A 6,797-nucleotide genomic window follows, 5' to 3' on the forward strand; every position below is an offset into this window, starting at 1 on the left:
CCTGGAAGTTTTCCTTTGTAAGAAAAGGCTGTCTGTCTTGCAGCTGTCACATGTAGTGCACAACCAGTACTTGTCAGAAAGTCTTGCAGCTCCCTCAGTGTTGTTGTAGGCCTGTTGGCAGCCTCCCTGATCAGCTTTCGCTGTATTTTACTAAATTTTAAAGGAACGTCCAGTTCTCCATAAATATCATCATTAATCCATATTTTCTACACTTCTCAATGACTGTCTTCATTGTGTTGCATTGGATTTTTAAATGCTTGGGAAATTATTTGTACCCTTCTTCTGACTGATTCCTCTAAATAATGAGATCCGTTTGGTGCTTTGTGAGCTCCCTGTAATCCTTGGTTTTCGATGTAGCTAAGTGTTTCAGTTGAATTGCGCAGGATGCATGCTGTAATAAAAGCAAAAGAAGTTTAGAAATGATCGAATGTGGCTTTATTGTTTTTAGATAATAAAAACCTGGCATTTAAATGTGAAGAATTTATTATAAATGTACACCTTCTAAGTGGAACATCACAGACTCACCTAAAGTCATAAAATCCTACTACGTACCTTTAATAACCTTGTGATACATATTAGGTTTTCATGAAGAACATCTGGCAACTTTGCCTCGTTGGAATTCGCTTGACAAATGAGTATTTGATAAGGTAGTAGAGAAATAATTGCAAGGATTTTCTTGCTTTTAAACGCAACCTAGTCGTCTAGTCGGGCCCGTTTCAAAAAATATCAGATATAATGTGGAAAAAAAATAAACACTGATAATTTGTTGAGAGACAATTTTGAAATGTTTACGGTATCTCAGTTACATAATGCCTTTTGGGTTGTAGTCCAATTGGAGAGACACTGCTGGCTTTCATTAGCAGCAGGCATTTTTCTCCTTCATATTGAGCGATGCTGCCAGAAGTCTGTGCTTCTGAAAACATTGCAGGGCCCTGCCAACAAGTCCCCCACCACCACCACCCCCACCCACCCTTAGCTCCCGGAGCAGCCAGAGAGGGGCCAGATTGCTGAAAGGCGGCACAGGCAGTGTGGCTCCTCTCCAAGCCTGGCCACTTTGGAAATTGCCACACGCAAGTGCTGGCCCTCCCTGTCGCTGGCATGACGGGGTCACCTCTGGGGCCTGGGGCGGGTAAACACACATGACCCAAGACAAACTTTCACAATTCCGCCAGGTGTGCAAACAAGGGGCCGCGAAAATACCCGGAAAAAAGTCTGACCTTGCAAAAACAATACGACTGCCTCCGATGAACTCGGCGGAGCTGCTGTCGGAGGATCGTGGCCTGTTAGGGCCGCGTGAAGAAATTTGTTCCCGTATTAAAGACCAGGTTCGTTTCATTGGTTTGGATGGATGACTGTCCCGTTCCTGATCGATCACCAATGTGGACTTTATCTAGTCCCACTGCCCACTTGAGATAAAAAAACATTACAGTTCATAGAAAGAAAAGGAGAAACAGGGCAAAAAGGATTTTAAACGAGTAGGCATCTCTAGCTCAGTAAAGTCCTCCACATGGCAAATAGTGTATTTAATCTACAAATAGACTCTCTACTGTTTTTCTTTATTTTCTTTATTTTTTTCTTTGGCCTGCATCAGTGATCCAACCCGCCACCTTGTGAACCATTGTCTCCTGGGTCGGCGAGTCCTGAAGCTGACCTCTGTGGGGAGTCTTCCAGGCACCACAAGTTGGTTTCGAGTTCATATGAGCTCTCCTTTTCTTTGAGCTGTTGGGTCTATGGCACCAAATCTGAAGGACACAGCAAAACAAGGCTTTAACTGCAACCAGATGCAGCACTGTCCCCTCTCAGATCATCTGATATGATCTGTGTCAGATCTTCGTCAGATGGCCGCGCTGTCAGTGGAGAGGCAAGGGCTGTTTGCTTGCACGGGACAAACAAAGCTCTGCAGTGTGCTCAAAAAATAAGCAAATGCCATGTCAAATCCTCAGCACCTTTTTTTTTTTTTTTTTGCCTCGTTGATTTCTTGTTTTCCCTTTTCTGAATTGTTCAGCGACGGACGACTCTCTGTAACAAAAAAAAAAAAAAAAAGCAGGCATTTCTTTTCAAACGGTAGTAAATCTTTGTCATAACAAATGCAGCTCGAGCCAAACGATATAATGATATCATTGTTCGAGCTTACCTCCACTCACCCCCACTGCTAGACAGTGAATGAGCACGTAGCAGCCTGCTGGTTATACTATTAGGGAAACAGATGAGAGATGTCTGCATGTCTGTAAAGTCAACCTGTAATTATCATGGCTTTATATCCCCAGGCAAGAGACGGAGTCAGATTTATAGATTTATTCTGTCTTCAAATTAGCATCGTGCCTCAGATTCCAGCATTTCATCTCGCAGGCTGCAGGAATGTTCGGAGGGTTTAAAAAAAAAAAGGGAGTCATTGTAATTCACAGCTACACTTCCCCAAAACCACCATCTGTAAAATGGCGTTGGAGAGGCAACAGTATATGTGACTCTGCTCTTCAAAGCGCACATATTAGAAAGCTCATTTAGCTGCAGCTTGGGCTGCTTTTCAGAGGTTTTTTTTTTTTTTTTTGAGCCGTTTTCAGCTGTCGGGATAAAAAGGGTGGGAAAGTATGGAACCTATTTGAAAGTGAGGCTGTATTTTCGACGGCAACATCCTCAGTAAACAGAACTGCATTCAAACTGCTCAGCTTGTTTAGATCCCATAAACGCTGTTTCATGATGTTTTGAAGCATGCTGCTGATGCAAATCTGGATCATGGAAACACAGAATCCTTAAGAATAGGCACTTATTCTATCTGCTTTAGATTTGGGCTTTACTTCAATCTAGACATCAGGAAATTACTTAACTTTCTTTTTGCTGAGATGCATTGACCATCTTACAGAGTTTAGTAACTGTACTGGCTTTATTACACTTGTTTTTTGTAAATGAACAGTAAATGTTTTGGTAAAGAAATAAGAAAATCAGCAATAAATGTCAGAGTACTGTTTTAGCTCTGGGCCTAAATTTGATAATCACATAATGTCTGGTGAGTTACGTTTTCCTTGTAGTTTGCATAAATGTACATTCTACATACGAGTGTGTAATATGAGAACATCTGTCACAGAATAATTACGTTTTTGTACAAAAGCTGAGATAAAAAGCGTGATATAAATCAAATTAGATGAAACTGAATTGAACTTAACTGAAAAAATTTAATCTTAATTAGATGATTAGGATTAAACATTGCAGGGCTTTTAAGCGCAGTCTACCTCCAGTTTTTCTTACGAGCAGCTTTCTTCTGCACGCTACAAAGGTTATTATAATTTCCGTGTGAAGTGGCGCGTTTTCTGCGTGATGAGTCGAGGCATTCCTCAGCTGGCTTGTCCTGGATTGATCTCTGCTGACTCAGAAGAATCGCTGCATACTTTACCCCAGCGTCTACAACACGATACCCTGGGGTTACCTTTGTGCACGTTCAGCCGGCTCTGTCTGGAGAGCAGTGTTTACAGCTCAGCCCAGACGCTCGTTTGTATCGGGTTTCAGCAGACATCACTGTTGTCGGCGATGAAAAAAAAAACCACGTTAATCTTTCACGAAGCCGGCGTGATTAATAGAAACTTGGATTGCTCTGGCTTTTTAGTGTGAACCCTACATTCAGGGGTAAACCAGAGGTGACTTTCTCCCATCTGATCTGAGTTTGAGATTCAGACAATTCAAATAAAATGACGGGACTTTTATGTCAGCACTTTTTCTTTTTTTTTTTTTTTTGCTTTAAACGATTATGATGAGAGAAAATGCAGCCGGTGAACTCTCGCAGCCTTCCTGACTGTGCTTCAGGCTGCAGCGTGACCGGTTCGAGCCCTCCTCGTACATCTTTCTAAAATTATACGCCGCGCCGAAGAAGCCCCGCCACTTCTAAACAACTTCAAAAATTCAGATTCGGTCTCTCCTTTTTTTTTATCTTGTTATTGTGTTACACAGGGATTGAAAGACGAGTCGCAGCTTTATGAAATCATGTGAGGAGGGCAATTATCCATCACAAAAGGCCCACAGAACAAAAAATAACCCACCGGCTGCGGAGGACAACAGAGCCTTTTGTTTGCCCCGCTGTAAAGCGACACAGTGCCGAAGTCCTCCTCATAATAGCCTGTTTCTCCCGTGAGCTGTCTGCCTTTATCAAGCGTACTTTGTTCTCCTCGGCGAGTAAACCGGGGCCTCTGGGACGCATAATGGGCGACTTATCTGACAGCTCATTCAGGTTGTGATTGGCTTTATCACCCCCAGATTTGAGTCACGGCCAGCGCAGCATTAATTTTTGCTCTCTCGTGCTCGCCGCTCATGAAGCAGTCATTTCTGGTTTTGACATTTGCCCGGAGTGACGGCATCGTGTCATGTGTCGTTCGGCCCTACAGTGCGGTGCAATTATAATTGCTGACTTGGCACTTGGACCGCTTGAACCTCGCTGACCCCGGCCTGGCTGCTATTGTAGAATTTCTCAGCCGCCGACCACACAATGACAGGGCTTCCAGCGGGAGCGGCTTCTACCCGCGCCAGCCTCCCTGGACGGGGATCTGAGAGGAGTCGGGAGTGGACCGAGCGTCGCTGAGGTCCTCGGTCATGCTCTGCAAGTCATCGATATGGAGAAAGTTTCAGCTCAGATCTCGGCAGCTAAACCTGTCCTCACCTTTAACACAGCATGGCTTATATAAACCAGACAGCGGGGACCGGTGAAGGACTGGCGGAGGAATAGCAGGCGAGCGGAGTGCACGCCAAAGCCGGGAAGATATATATAAGTCCAGCTCCATCTCCTTAGCACACAAATTAAACCAGCTTGTCAGTGAACATTTAGAAATCATCGCTTGCGTCTCAGTGGGCCTCGCTGTTTGAACTGCAGTGTAGGTAGGCACTGTTTATCCTGGACCTGGCTCTTGATTAAAATGAGGAATGGGAGGGAAAAAAAAAACGTCTCAGTCTGTCGGTGGTCAGCCGCAGTCTCCTCATCGCAGCGTCTACCGATGATCTGACTTTCCTCTTTTTGCAATTTTATGTAATCCCAACTCCAAGAGCTATTTTTAATGCGTGTTTAGGTTGTGCTCGCGCCATTTCATATTAAACATTTCCCTCTTAGTACTTTATTTTCCCTTCAAAGCTGTGACTCCAAAAACAGCTGTCCAGACACCACAAGAAGGGGCCTGAAGTCACTGGAAGATGTCGATACCGCCGCCGGACTCCCAAAGAAAAACATCTACTTTTCATTAAAGCTCTGCCGTACCAAACAGTTCGCGCAGAACGTCAACATCCTCCTGGCGACGCACCGTCACATATCGGGTTTCGGCTCTTCCGCGGCGTCTTAGACGTTCGGGCTTCGGCTCGGGCGGTGCGGCCTGCAGCTCGCAGCGCCGTAAGCAGATATTTACGTTCGCGCCAGTGGCAGAGCGGCCAACAGAAGCTGATTGCAAGTGGTGTTTGTTTCCAACGAAAGCACGTTAATTCGGGCTCGGCCGCAACGTAAACCACCTTGGCGTTTTACAGATGTCGCCTGTTAAAGCGAATCACTGTACCTGCCTGTTCGCTCGGCCGGGCCGTCCAGAGGGAGTACACAACACAAGCCAAACGTCTATTAATAAGCCCTTCCTCTCTTTTTTTTTTTTTTTTTTCTTTTAAAGCTGCAATGTCTGCTCTCAGCTAATTATGTCACGTCATTTTTAGCTTTCACCGGGAGACGGATGCGGCCCGCTTCGTGGGCCTCACTGCGAGGTAAAATGAACTCATCTTTAGGTATCATAGCGCTCGAATATTTTTCCAGAAATCCCGCGCCGCGAGAAACAATTTTCAACGAAAACAGCCGTCCGCGAGGAACATCCCCCGTGACAAAGGAGGAGGCGCGCACGCGGCGCTAATAGCACGTGTAATTTCTCGCTCGTTCCAACACATGATACCTCTATTATGTTTCTAGGAGAGCTTGTGATAACAACGTGGGTCCGTCTGAAGGTGTGTGGTCCCGACTGGCAGGGGAGAGAAAGTGTCTGGCAGGGTGGGCCACCAACCACAGTCCTCGGGGCAGACCTTGGTCAGAGGATGGCCAAGCTCCTCAGCTCGGCGCAGAGGAGTACACGGCCACCGGTGGAGAGCCAGTAATGAATGAAATATTATATTCCACATAGTAGTCCAGCTTTTAATAATATTAGCCTCGCATAAAAGTATTGTTTGACAGCAAAAAGTACATATATTCCGAAAATTGTCTCTGCAGCAAAATGAAGTCTTTAACTGGCGTCAAGGCCTGTAGGAGATATTATTTGTCTGGGTTCGCTGAGTTACGTCTTACCTGTTTTTTCCCTTAAAATTAGACATGTTTAAGTCATTAACTGGGTTGCTTTAATAGTTTTAAATAGTGTTCGTAATCGGAACACCTTTCTTAAACAAAAAAGTGTAACGTGTTCTACCAGGGTTTCTTTAAAAACAAAAACAAAACCATTCTTTTTTTTTTTTTCAGGCTCAGTTCAATTAAATCCTCAGACTTGATTGTAGACAATCAGAGCAGAAAAAGAAAAGTTGCCGAGGGGGTTTTGAAAGGTGGCTGAACCGCTGACCTGACCGAAAGTTGGGCAAGTAAAACAATATTTGGCCGGCTTTATCTAAACTCCGTTACAGTACGAGGGGGAAAAACATGTCCCGTTCCCTTCCAGATAGAATCTGTGCAGCTCCGAAAGGATATTTGAGACCATCCAACATCATTACAGTTCAGATTTTCACCATCAAGGTTGTTTATGACACGCCGTGCCACCCAAGTAGTCATGTTTCCTGCCATGTAAAGGGTTAGAGGTGGGGGGGGGGGGGGG

Source organism: Kryptolebias marmoratus, linkage group LG19 (assembly GCF_001649575.2).
Source record: "Kryptolebias marmoratus isolate JLee-2015 linkage group LG19, ASM164957v2, whole genome shotgun sequence".
In the NCBI taxonomy this organism is placed as follows: Eukaryota; Metazoa; Chordata; class Actinopteri; order Cyprinodontiformes; family Rivulidae; genus Kryptolebias; species Kryptolebias marmoratus.